This window comes from Mizuhopecten yessoensis, unplaced genomic scaffold, assembly GCF_002113885.1.
Source record: "Mizuhopecten yessoensis strain PY_sf001 unplaced genomic scaffold, ASM211388v2 scaffold10083, whole genome shotgun sequence".
NCBI classification, from domain to species: Eukaryota; Metazoa; Mollusca; class Bivalvia; order Pectinida; family Pectinidae; genus Mizuhopecten; species Mizuhopecten yessoensis.
The window spans coordinates 56,324-70,251 of NW_018408370.1; the positions used below are offsets into that span (position 1 = coordinate 56,324).

At 37.7% G+C, this 13,928-nt stretch overlaps 1 protein-coding gene across 4 annotated transcripts in view; it reads right to left on the reverse strand.

Annotated features, from left to right (window-relative positions):
- Positions 1–13,928, reverse strand: part of LOC110459471 — a 99,529-nt gene that overhangs the window by 54,928 nt on the left and 30,673 nt on the right. For 3 of the 4 annotated variants that reach the window (XM_021511749.1, XM_021511750.1, XM_021511751.1), the window contains one exon: positions 11,396–11,472. The exons of the other annotated variant lie outside the window; for it this stretch is intronic. The gene's annotated coding sequence lies outside the window, so the exon portion shown is untranslated. The remainder of the gene's footprint in view (positions 1–11,395; positions 11,473–13,928) is intronic. 4 annotated transcript variants of the gene reach the window in all.

The window sequence follows — 13,928 nt, forward strand, 5'->3', positions numbered from 1 at the left end:
CCCCCCCCCCCCCCCCCCCCCGTGCAGGTCAGGTGGTCGTCTTTATACTCTCACTATTCAAGATTTTAATTAAATTAAAACGATACGTAAATTTTAATCAGAGACGTATACAAAGAAGTATAAGCTATTTAATTAATTACAATAATGTTTGTTTGGACTTATCCTGATATGTCGGAGTAATAATTCTCCTCAATTATGGGTTGAGATACAGAAATTTAATTTAGATACGTCGACAATGGACGTATCTGCGTTCACAGGGACCCGACAGTCTTAAAGTGTACCATGAATGAAAATATAAACGTATACACTGATATATTATTATTCTATTTTATCCAAAAACAAAAATGTCGAATATCCCATAAAAACCGGTCATAATCGTAGCTCGCGGTGAATGGGACCCTAACGGCTGTGACGTTCTAAGGTCAACGCCTCTAGCAGTCACCATGACAGGAATAGGTGTGTTAGAGAACAACATGGCCATACAGCGTCAGATCACGGATTACTATTTTTTTTTAGTTTTGAGGAATCGGATTGTGCTGAAGACAACATTATGTAGATGGTATTCAGCCATATAAAATGTGCCAGAATTTCCAGACAGTGATTTTAATTGATATCAAACTGACGACTCTGAATAGGGCGGATCGGTCGAGTGGTTAATACATCGGCCTTCCACGCAGGCGGCCGGGGTTCGATCCTCGAAGTTGTCGCACGCCTGGAATATAAGAGAAAGTTTTGTTTTTTTCTCCTTGCCTACACAAGTCCAACAACCATGGTGGAGTATAAACTGGTCTTGGATGGATGCCGTTGGAAACACGGTCCCACTATAAACAGAACACATCATATCTCCAGCACACACGCGGTATTTATCTTCTGCATGTATGAACTGCGTTTTAGGAGCGTGTTTAACCGAACGGTTTGTATGCGTTTGCGTTGAGTTTGCGTTCCGTTTGTGTTGAGTTTCTGTTGCGTTTTCGTTGCGTTTGCTTTCCGTTTCCGTTGCATTAGCGTTGCGTTTGCGTTTAAACGGACAAGAAAAACGGTCCAGGGTCTATATTAATTCACCTGCCTGGGATAGAGCCCGACAATGTTTGCGAATGGAAATGACATTGACCTACTTTCAAGGTCACAGGAGTCTGATATTTCTCAAGCTTCAAACGCCTTCTTTTTGAAGAACTGAAAGGTATATGACATAAATAGTTGGCTAGTAGCTTCATTGAATAGAGCCCGATACAGTTTGCGATTAAAAATGACCTTGACCTACTTTCAAGATCACCAGATTCCGATATATGTAACGCTTAAAACATTTTTTCCTGAATAACTGAACGGTACAGAAGCTATATTTGGCTGTTGGCTTTCTGGGATAGAGCCCGACAATGTTTTCGAATGACAATGACCTTGACCTACATTTCAGATTACATGAGCCAGATATGGCTAATGCTTAAAACGACTTCTTCTGAATAATTGAAAGGTAAAACATCTAAATATTTGGCTGGTATCTTCCTGGGAGAAGAGCCCAACACAGTTTGCGAATGAAAATGATCTTGACCTGCTTTTAAAGTAACAGGAGTCAGATATGTCTAACGATTCAAACGACTTATTTTGACATGTATGACATTGACATGTGTTTAAGGTCACAGCGTCCAAATATGTCAAACGGTCCAGACGACCTCTTCTGCAGAATTAAAAGGTGCATAATCTTCATACTTGGCTGGTGCTTCAATGTGGTCAAATGTGTTAAACTCTTCAAACGCATTCTTCTGCAGAATCGAAAGGGATATAATCTTCATATTTTGTTGGTTGCTTCCTTGGATAGAGCTGGACAAAGTTTGAGAAAGAGAATGACCTTGACCTACTTTCAGGGACACAGCGATCAAATATGTCAAAAACATTTTTATAATCCGAAGGCATAAAATCGTAATGTTAGGATAGAGCTCATCAAAGTTTGCAAATAAAAATGACCTCAACCTGCTTTAAAGTTCACAGATGTCAACACCATTGTAAATGAGTTGTTCTGAAGAACCAAAGGGAATGGATTCCTAAGAGTTAGCTGGTAGCTTCTTGGGATTGAGCCAACAAAGTTTAGAATGCAAATTAATTTGACCTACTTACAGGGTTAAAGGGAAAACATTTCAAACACTTCAAATAGCTTCTGAAGAAGAACCAAGAAGCGTAGAATCGTTTAATAATATTTGACTGGCAGTTGTAACTGATTAAGTCGACAAAGTTTGCGAGTATAATATTTGTAGTACAGTATACTTTTTGATGATAATATTTTGCTACGACTGCGTAAATATTCAGGTGAGCGATACAGGCTCTATGGGTCTCTTGTTATATTCGAAAATGATGATTTTTAAATAGCATTTTCTTTTTTTGTTATCAGTAGGGGGACACCATTATTCCGCAAATCACGGCCGAAATATATTTTACATTGTATTACAGACTTGCGGGTTGGAAGAATTTCTTTTATTGCCAATCTATTCAAAATGTATCAGCTGAAACCATTGCAATGTTCGGGATGTTTCCCCCCCCCCCCTATTTTTAGCTATATTTTATTTCCTTGCGACTTGCTTGACAACACCTACTGTTTGCCTTTAATGTTGAATGTCCGCCAAGGTGAGGAAGCCAAATGTTTCTATGCTAAGGCCAGGACATATCAAAGTCCTTAAACAATGAAAGTTGTTATTTACAGCATTAAGGGACACGGCAACAACAGGTTTACCTGTTACCACTGAACAGGTAAGCGAAACAAAAAATAGATGTAGAAGTAGAGAAAAATATAAAGATCCCAAATATTGTAATGGGTACCGCAGATTCAATGGCCAACTACATGTGTCTTCTTTTCTCAACCTCCAACCTGTAGGGTTGTTTACCTTGCTTTTGTTTCTGGTGCATATATTTCAATGAGATAGCATTAACAATTGGCATTATATTCAAGCTATCGCATGGAGAAAAATGCACTAACATTCAGCATGCAGGACAAGAGTATGCTTGCATTACACAAATAGAGTTACGTCGTTACCCCTGCGTTTAATTAGACGTAATCCTATTCTTTTTATTTTTGACCAACCTCAAAATGAAACATGCACAACGAAAATCAAAATATGAAATTGAAGAAGGATCCATCAAGTCGTGTTTTGAGGAAGAGAGCCAACAATCTTTAACTCTAAAAAATCAGTATTTTCGCCTATCGGCTATAATCAATCCCTTTATTAAATATGCACAACTATGTGGAAATATGACAAATATCGACAAGTCTTCATGAGTAATAGCATTCACAATATTTAACTCATAAAAATGAAGATGGCCACTGTCGGCAAAGGGAAACCTACTACTGGTATATAAAAAAAATCCCCCAATACATGTTTTTTATCATAAGAGCTTACACGGACTATGCTAAGCTCTACATCCGATGATGATGGCTAAAAACGATTTTGTAGTAGATTCACATTATTAAAATCGCAGATTTAAATGCAGAGGGATACAACACGCCTAACTTTATCTAACCTGCAGAAGTTGGAAAAGAAAACCCTAACGTAACCAAGAATGTACCCTTCAGCAGTTTACGGATATACGTATATTACGGTCAATTATCCCCAATGAGTAGAAAGGTAAGGCCAAAAAGGCAAAAACTGTATTCATCAGATTGTCACTGCATATGTTTACCTGACCCTCAGTTTTCATTATAGCATGTTTCAGAGAAAGAAGAAAAGGGCATGTAATTTCACACTAAATAAGCAATTGCTTCTTCAACTATATGTATACGGTACTTACAATTATGCTGCATATAAATTCATGTACAATTTGTATATGACACAAACAGAGTAGTTATACTCACTTATGTGTTTTGTCTATTGGAGCCAGGACGGCGCTGTTACATTATTTGAATAGTTAAACAATTATAACTGATCGAAGCGTTATTGTCTGGAGACCAGAGATACCTATGTTGTAAAGCAAAAAGGAAACAATTATAATTGTTTAATTCGTTAACGCATGACTTGGTTGACCTTTGGCCATGGAAGATTTCATTGAAATTAATTCAGGAGAAGTCGAAAATGTAAATTGTTTACAGACGGACGACGCTCGACGCACGACGCCGGACAAAAGGCGATCGCAATAGGTCACTTGAGACTTTATCTCAGGTAACCTAAAAAGTTGACGAACGACAGAGGACGGACGACGTGCGACGGACGCTGAGATATGTCATAAGCTCACTTGGCCCTTCGGGCCAGGTGAGCAATAACAGGGAAAGTCCTAACGGCAAGAAAACACGTACAGTTAGACATACCGATGATTAACATATTATAACTACCCAATTATTCCCTGCATGTCGGTGAATGACCTCAGCTGTTAACAGGACGTTACACAAATTAAAGATACATGCAGTTGGTAACAGCAGGTGTACTCTTTTATCGATCTCATACATGCCGGGATGGTTCAAGCATGTTGATATTAGGCCAGTGGCATGCTTGAAATAATGAATGACCTTGGCTTATAGTCAAAGTCACAGAGGGTCATTTTTTTACAATTGTTTTACAACTACTTCTCCGGAATAACCATAAGGCAAAGACTTATTAAATTTGGGTAGCAACAAGCTGGTATAAGGGCTATCAAACTTGTAAAAACGAATGACATTGACTTATATTCTAGGTCTAAGGGTGTCAAATATGTTTTAAACTTCTAAACAACTTCTTCTGAATAACCAAAATGCCCAGGGTGATAATATTTGGCCAGGAACATGCTGACATTAGGGGCTACACAGTTTGTTGAAATGAATTATCTTAATTGAAATACACAGGGGTCAATATGTTAGAAATCTTGAATCTACCTCTAAATAACCGTAAGGCCACGAATGTTGATACTGTGCCAGTAGCATGCCTGTATGAAAGGCTACAATGCTTGTTCAAATGTTCTGAGTAATACTAATTTAGGCAGTAACTGTTGGCATAAAGGGATGCCAAACCTGTCAAAATAAATGACGTGTATTCTAAGTCACAGGGGTCAAATGTTTAAAAAAAAAAATCTATTCGAACAACTAATGAATAACCAAAATTACCAGTATGATATGGTAAGACATATGCTGGCATGACGGGCTACCAAGTTGGTTAAAACGAATGACCTATACTAAAGGTCACAGGGGGCTTCCGTTTTCTTTCTTCAAATCACTGACCTTAGCCTATATTTCAGGTCAAAGATGTCTAATATTTTTGAAATTTAAACCACATCTGCTGAATGACCATTAGGCCCTGCATGTTGGAACTAGGGTAGTGAAATTTGGCAAGTTGCATGTTTAGATTAAAAGCTATACCGTTTGTTCAACGTACTAACATTGTTTGACTTTTAACGTAACAGGGGTCAAATGTTTTTAAAATTTCAACAGGTTCTTTTGAATTATTATAGTCATAACTACTGGATTTTGCATGTGACTTTATTTTAGTCCACTTTTAATGTAACAAGTGTGAGATTATTACCAGGTGAGCGATGCACGCCCAGTAGGTATCTTGCTGTTAGCGGATAGGAGATTTAAAAATAACGGTAAAAAACAACCATTTTTGTAAGTGCCTAACTTTTGACAATACCGACAGCTGCCAATACATTAAATGATTCGACCTGGCTTCGATTGTTCAAAGTTATGTTTGCTTGATGAGTCGATAAAATTATTTTTGAAATGAAATGTTCAGATTAAACTTTAAAATTATCAAATGATGTTGTATTTGTAATGTTTTACAACAGACATTGTTTCATATTTCATTTTCTATGATTTAAATGTATCATACCATGACGTTCTGTCGATTTGTTGTTAAGCTAACCACGCTTTAAAACACATGACCTTAGGGTACACATAAACATGTTTTATCTACTTTTATTGGCCTTTATGACCTCCTTTGTGTTGATCGGCCGTTAACAATCAAATAACAATTGTACAACAAATGAACGTTTTCCATAAATATACAACTGTTCATGATAATGACGTTTAATAGTATTAATAATAATAAAAAACACATTAAATTAATCAATACAATTTTAGGTTCCACTTTATCAGGCGTTAAGTGCTATTTGAGTTTTAACTGTCTAATATCTCCCTATGTGTCTTTTGGCTGCGTGCGTGCTGGAGATGTATTGTGTTTTGTTTGTAGTGGGACCGTGCTTCTAACGGTATCATTTATAGTGCCACCCCACTTGAATGCTACAGCACAGATACTTCAACATCCATCCTAGACCATTTAAAACACCACCTGGGTTATTGGAGTGGCATTACACGCCTGCTTTCCTTAAAGTGGACAATTTGTATACGTATTAAAAATAAACAAGTATAAGTTATCTAAATAAAAACACGAATGATATAACTGTATAGAAGTTTATTTTAGAAACGCCGGTGTATATTACAACATACAAATTGAATATTGTAATATTAACTAACAATATGACCAGGTCAATCGTTGTATTCAGATAAAAATGATGTGATCAAAAATAATGCAGAGGTGTCATCTTGTCCGTTGATATACAAGTAGATGCAAGTTTTTACAATAACGGTATGTACCCGAGGTTTTGATCTATGTGCCTTTATTGTTGAAATTGCCACAATGCCGCATGCTGCCAATATCACCAAAACACATCTCAAGTATTTCGAACTTTGTTCGGTTGTTCAAAGTGTTATTTGCTTGATGAGCTGATTACGATGCTCTTTGAAATTCAATCTTCCGAATAAAATTAACAAATGCACTTGTGTTTTCTGATCTAGGCATCGTATTGTTATGTTTTATAAATATGTTGTTTTATATTTCATTTTATATGCTTTTAATTATTCGGATCATATCGTTATGCTGATGTGTTGTTAAGCTAACCATGCTTTTAACACATAGGTCAATTGTACAATTGTGCCATGTGTCGTGTATTGGAGAACGTCTCGGTTGGTCACGTGTGGTGATAAGAGGTGGTTTAACGTTACACCTTCTTATGATAGAGTTCAGTTGTTAAATTTAACTTAATATGTCTGAACGCACAACGCCTAATTAATTCTTACCTCAATACTTAATCGCATTGCATACCTGAGACAAGTGGCATTTACGAACGCCTGAAATGTTTTATTCGGGAAGGGGGTCGGGGGAGGTATATATAACAGGACGCCATGGTTATATAGATTATATAAAATGGTCTCCCGACGAATCCCTTTTATATATGGACATCAGCAGATGACCGATATATTAAGCAAACCATCATCAGATGGTGGGTTTATCAAATCGCCATTCGTCCAAGGTCCGTCAGTCCGACCTGGACAATTCTTCGATTTACTAACTTGGAGTTTCGGGTTTATTTCGAGGTAGTCGAACTACCGACGTATTAGCTCGGAATGTCAAGCTACTTTACTTGAAATTTCGACTTAATAACTGTTCAAACCAGGCTCTGTTTAATCTTGGTCTTTGTGTAAATTGGCAAAAGTATTTGGTCTTTATTTCTATAACTTAATCCAACTCTGAACTTTGTTCATTCTATCAACTGGCTTTGTTTGCTGGTCAAATAACCTTCTATACATTCATAAATATACTCTCTGTGAAATAATTTGGCAGGTTTACACAAACATCCAGATTGGACAGAGTCTGGTTTAAAATAATCAGCAGTGTATCAAGCTTTAGCAAATGACTGAGCTTCACTTTATTATAACATACCCAAGATTGTACCAAAGCGCTTCTTTTTTTCAATCTGATACATGTCCTTGGATCATTCTAGAGGGTTTTTGCTCTTTAGGCGAAACCAGTATTTCTGTATTGACAATGCATGCTCATAATAAAGAAAAAAACACAATTAAAATCTATTTAGTTACTTGTAGTTCTACAGCTTTGTGGGTTTCACTCACTTTCCCTTCCATTTTAACCCAACCGACGCAAGGTCGCTCCACTACATGGAAATCCTAGGTCCGACGCATTGTTACTTATTTAAAGCATATGCATTTCAAATTAAATTGTTACAGTGACAAAGCGCTTAAACTTCTTCCAATTAACCGATTGTGTCCTTAATTGACCTTAGATATTAATTACGCTACATCCATTAAAAAAAAACCAAACTATGTCGATTTGTTTTCGGTTTGATTTGGTTAAACTAAGGTCACTTAAGGACGTTTTTCCATGTACTTAGTGTTCGTGTGAAATGTGTGCTTTGGTTGTGCACGAACCCTAAGTGATTTACGTATCCATTGACAGATTATTGTGGCACGGTAGAATGATATGCAGGTTGCCTTTGGAGGCAATTGCACAAAGATGCCCTGCCTCCGTCACAAATGCTTACATACATTGTACACATGAACATCCTTAATTACACGAGCCCTAAGTAATTTTCGTATACGTCTTACACTAGTTAATCCATTGACACATGCTTACATACATTGTACACATGCACATCCTTTAATGACCCTAGTTGATACTAGGACCTTAACAAATGGGAAAAAAACTAGTTTGGTTTGTTTTTATTTCGTTTAACGTCCTATTCACAGCTAATGTGTTTTGGTTTGGTTCAGTATTGTTTAATGTCCTATTAACAGCTATGGTCATTGAAGGGCGGACACTCCTGTGTGCGAGATGCGTGTAGTGTATGCGTGTGCGTTTTTGGGCGGCTGCAATATGTTCGCGTTTTTTCTCTTTGTAATAGCGTGGAACTGATGCCGACTTTATAGTGCTACCTCCCTGAACAATATTGCCGAAGACACCCAACAGGACACTCCACCCGGTCACATTATACTGACAACGGGCGAACCAGTCGTCCCACTCCTAAATTGCTGAGCGTTAAGCAGGAGTAGAAACTACCATTTTACAGACTCTCGTATGTTTCGGCCAGGGGACAGAACCCAAAGCCTTCCTCACAGGGGCAAACCCTCAACTAAAGGCCAACAGTGAGGCATTGTCAATGGAGACATTAGGAAGAAAAACAGTGTTTAGAAAGAAGAGACAAGTTAAGATTCAAAATGTAGTCGCCTCTTACGATTATGTAATCGGTACAGCATTTACATTTCGTACAATTCTACATACAAGGACCTCTATGTGTATTGTGTAAGCGTGCATGTGTACCGGGATTAGGAATATGATGCCGACTTTATAGTGCTATCTCACTCAAATACCTAGCACCTAATTTCACCCGGTTACATTATACTGACAACGGGTGAACCAGTTGTTGCCATTACCCGAAATGCTGAACATCAAGCAGGGAATACCAACTACCATTGTTTCTGGACTTTGATGTGTCCTGGCCTTGGGACAGAAGTCGAAGGAAATATAGAGATCGCAACTTTTGCAATTTGGTGCAGCATATATATTTTCATCGCTTTTGTGTCCCCAAAACAGAGGGCACAATAATTCATTATAACCGCTATCTAATTAAGTAAGTTTTTTTTATCGTAGATTGATATTATTTTAGATGTAAATAGTGGTTATATTACACAAATAACTTCATGTTGGTTCATGCATACTTGTGCAATGTAATTGTTATACATAGTTTACAATAAGTGTTCCCATTCGGATTCGATGCGAATGCGTACATCAGATTATGGCTAAATATGCAAACGTTGTTAATACATAAGGAAATTAAATGACGTGCCTTGTGTGGACTGAATGTATGTAAAGTAGATAGTGTTAAGATATTGCCGTTTACAAAATTACCGAACTATCTCGCCAACAAAACCTTATCCTGATCTCAAACTGAGAATGTTTAACGATGTAATCCAACGCCGCACCTATAAATAACATTGTATTGATTTTACAAGCTTGCATATTAAATGACCTAATCTGTTAGCAGGACGTTAAACGAAAACAATCCAAACCATTCATAAGTTTTAGTGGTAACTCATGCATGCGACTGACTGTTGTACCCTATGCCGGGTATACCTTACGTAATCATATCATGTTTCCAAATCTAACATTGTCAATACGTAAACACCTGCTTAAATCAGATACCTGTGTATGTACCGGTGGTTGTGCACATATAGGTGAGATATGTGGCTAAGCAAAAGCCTTCAGTAAATTAAAACTAGATGCACAGAGGGCCTGTATCGTTCACCTTGAAATGTTGGCAAAATTGAAATTGAAATAGCGAGATAATACTATACATGTATTACATGGTTAGCCAGAGGTATATCTATATGCAATTGGACAAAATCCTGTCATTCCTACAGGAAAAGGAGGATTTTAAAGCTATTTTTTTCTATTTTTTCCTATTTCGCCCCATCCCTCTGCCCCAGGTAGTTAAAACCCACAGGTAATACAAAATTGGTTCCCCTTCATCCAAGGGTGCTTCGTCCCAAATTTGGACAAAATCCTGCCGTTCCTACAAATGAAGAATTATTTTAAAGAATCTGCCATGTGTCTCCTGTTGGGCCCCACCCCTCTGCCCAAGGGGGTCAGACCCAACGTTTATACAAAATATAGTCCCCTTCACCAAAGAATTATTTAGACCAAATATGAGCAAATTAATGTCATCCCTACAGAAGAAGAAGAAATATTTTAAAGAATTTGCTAAATTACCCTTATTGGGCCCCACCCTTCTGGAAACAGGAAGATCAGACCCACCATTTAAACAAAATTGATTACCATTCCCCATAGGATGCTACGGTTAAAAATTGGTCATAATACCTTCATCCTAATGGAAGAAAAAGGATATTAAAGCTATTCCTTTATAGCCTTTCTTTGGCCTGCATATCTGCCCCCAGGGGGGTCAGGCCAACCGGTTCATCAAATAGTGCTTTATACCAAATTTGGGCAATTACCTGTCTTTCCTACAGAAATAAGAAAGACTTTGAAGAATTTGCTCTATTTACCCTATTCGGACCCCTCAGTCCCCAGGAGTCCACGCCCACCGTTTATACAAAATTGGGTTTCCTTAGCCCAAGGATGATCCAGACACAATTAGGATAACATCTCCTAATCCCTTTGGTAGAAGAAGGATTTTAAAGAGTTCACCTGTATTTCCATTATTTTGCCCCGCCCCTCTGCCCCCAGGCGGGCCAACACCCACCGTTTATACAAAATTGAGTCCCCTTGGCCTAAGGATGTTCCAGATCAGGTTTAGTCAAAATGTTCTTGACCGTTCAGGACTAGTAGCATTTTAAAGGAAAAGTTGACGGACGGACGACGGACACTGCGATATGGCATAAGCTCACCATGGTTCTTCGGACCAGGTTAGCTAAAATTCAATACATCCACATAGTCGCCATGTTCTTTCTGTGAAACTCTTAACACCGTGTTACTTCAGTGTACCAGTTCTTGACTAGCGTCAGGACTAAATCAGGATGTAAAAATATCGATCACCAATGATGAGTGATTTTGTGTGACAGTAATGCTCAGGCGTATGAAATAAGCCATGATTACAACGAGAAATAATAACCGATCACAGTCAAATCATAAAGATAGCTTACCTTAGAGTTATTTGTTCCCTTCTGTAAAACAACGACCTGCGAAGCCTGCAAAGTGTCTCTTTCCTGTCCGGGGTGTTCTGTTTGTGTAAGGTAAAACGTTCTAAATATAGATGTCGTAATTCAATAGTTTATGGTACCAAAGTACGGTATACATTTGTCAAATGTTGTATGGGAATAATTGCATTTAAAATAAATTGCACGATCAACTGAAATGCAATCTAAACTTAACGATATTCGCTTTTGTTGCATTTAAAGGGTAGACAACTAATAGGTAATCTCTCCAGCACTGTACTTTATTAATTCTTGTCAATACCTAATGTCCTCTATATTGAGTACCCCACCAAATGTGCGTACCTATGAATTACTAATATCTTTAAAAAATGTTATTTGTTTTGCTCAATACTTGATTAACTAGGTCATGCTGAGTAAGATCCCCAATCGAGAGAAATGGGAAAGGTAGCCAAATGTCAAGGTTGAGGAAGGGTCAGTATGATAAAAGTTAAATGACCTTAGCTGTCAATAAGACGTTTAACAAAATAAAACCAAACCAAACCACTCCTGAAACAAAAGATCCTTATCCCCCTGGATCTTGACCCCAGCCATTCCATCTTCATTTTCATTAGTTCTTTGTCAGTTCGATCTGTTATCATCTTTAGTTGATAGAGTCATGTAAATTAAATTCACTCAAAGTGAATTTGTCGTTTTGCATATTTACTAGTACAGTACTTAATGTGAACCAATCATTGTAATATATGAAAAATATGTTAAGGCATTCGTGCGGCCATCTTGTGTTAATGATTACTCACACAATAGAACATGCACAACTACAGTCTAAGGAGAACCTACATATCAAATTTGAGAAAATCGCTCTAGACATTTCTGAGAAAAACGCGCAAACAGATGTGCCAACAGATGATGATTGAGTTCCAAAATTTAATATGCATTACAAGGGATCATTATAAGCATTCATGTGTAATTTGAGAGGCGTCCCTCCAATCCTTTCTGAGAAAAGGCGCTAACAAACTGTATCTCAAAAAACATCAAGCTGGCGCCTATCAGCCATTTTCGTACTCCTAACTTCCAAAAAATTGAAAAGCATAACAGACGACCATCGGGAACATTCATGTACATTTTAAAAAGGAACCCTTCAGACCTGTCTGAGAAATAGTGCTAACAATTATTTTTTAAGGACGGACGGACCGACGAAGGGCAATTGAAAAAGCCCACCATCTAATAGAATCTGATAAAGTCCATATACAGTTGTGTTACCGTACAACGCACCAAAAATAGCGTGCGCACACTGTGCATACATTGTTCACAAAACCGTCCGCACATCATCCACACATGGTGCGCACAAATGTGCGATTTCACAATCGCTCGCCCCGTTGTGCGCTTCTCTCCGCACAACTGTGCGATTTGGTACAATTTTTTATCAATATTACGGAATGAAACAAAACGGAAGGCTTATATGCAATAATGGACACTGTACATATTACTGTAACTTTTCATCACAATAACTAAGAGTATTTACAATTTACAATGCGTGTACATGTAACACAGTATACAGTGACCGTTAAACTGTCAAGAATGGACTTGGCTCCTAGCTGGGTAACATAACAGGTAAATAACAATTTGATGAGTGGCCGGAGTTTTACCTGGCCTGTGCCTGACACATAGAGCTGCTATGTGATACCGTATGACCGTTATGAAAACACAACTGGACGTTGAGTATTTGTTATCTGCATTCGTTCTGATATATTGCTCCCCTTCGCCTGGTTTTCACACATTGGCGTGTTACGTAAGTGCTCCGGGCGGGGGAAACTTCGGCCCAGGTTCAAAGTGGCTATGCTTACCTGTGTTGCCGAGACTGTGCTTTAATTTTAAATGTGTCGATTAAGGTCGTTTAAAAAACACCGAAAACACCATTTCTAAATTTAAGAAAGTATAGACAGAAAGATAAGCATATAGATGTAGCTAGAATATAGAAACATACTAAACAATTAAGTTTATATGTTAAAACACAAAATGGTATTTTTTGTTAAGCCATTCCTCAAATTTACACCAACCACGATTGTTATCGCACAACGTTCGTCGATCGTCCGCACAAATGTGCGCAAGCAATATTCGTCCATTTTTTTTTATAGTTAGCACTTCGTGCACAACAACTTCTTTTGAATAACAATATGGCCAAATATAATTATATGTAGGCAGAAACATGCTGGCATTGAGGGCTATCACATCTGTCCAAATGAATGACATTGACTTATATTCAAGGCACCAGTGGTCAAAAATTTATATTTGGCCAGAAACATGCTGGCTACACAGTTTGAAATGTTTCATCTTAAATTATATACAAGGTCACAGGGATTCAATAACTTTGAAATCTTTAAACGACTTCTTCTGAAAAAAACGTAATGTTGATATTTGGCAAATAGAATGCTTGGATAAAGGCTACCATTTGAAATGAATGGCCTTGACTTATATTAAAGGTCACACGGGTAAACATATTTCAAATCTTGAACCGACTCTGCAT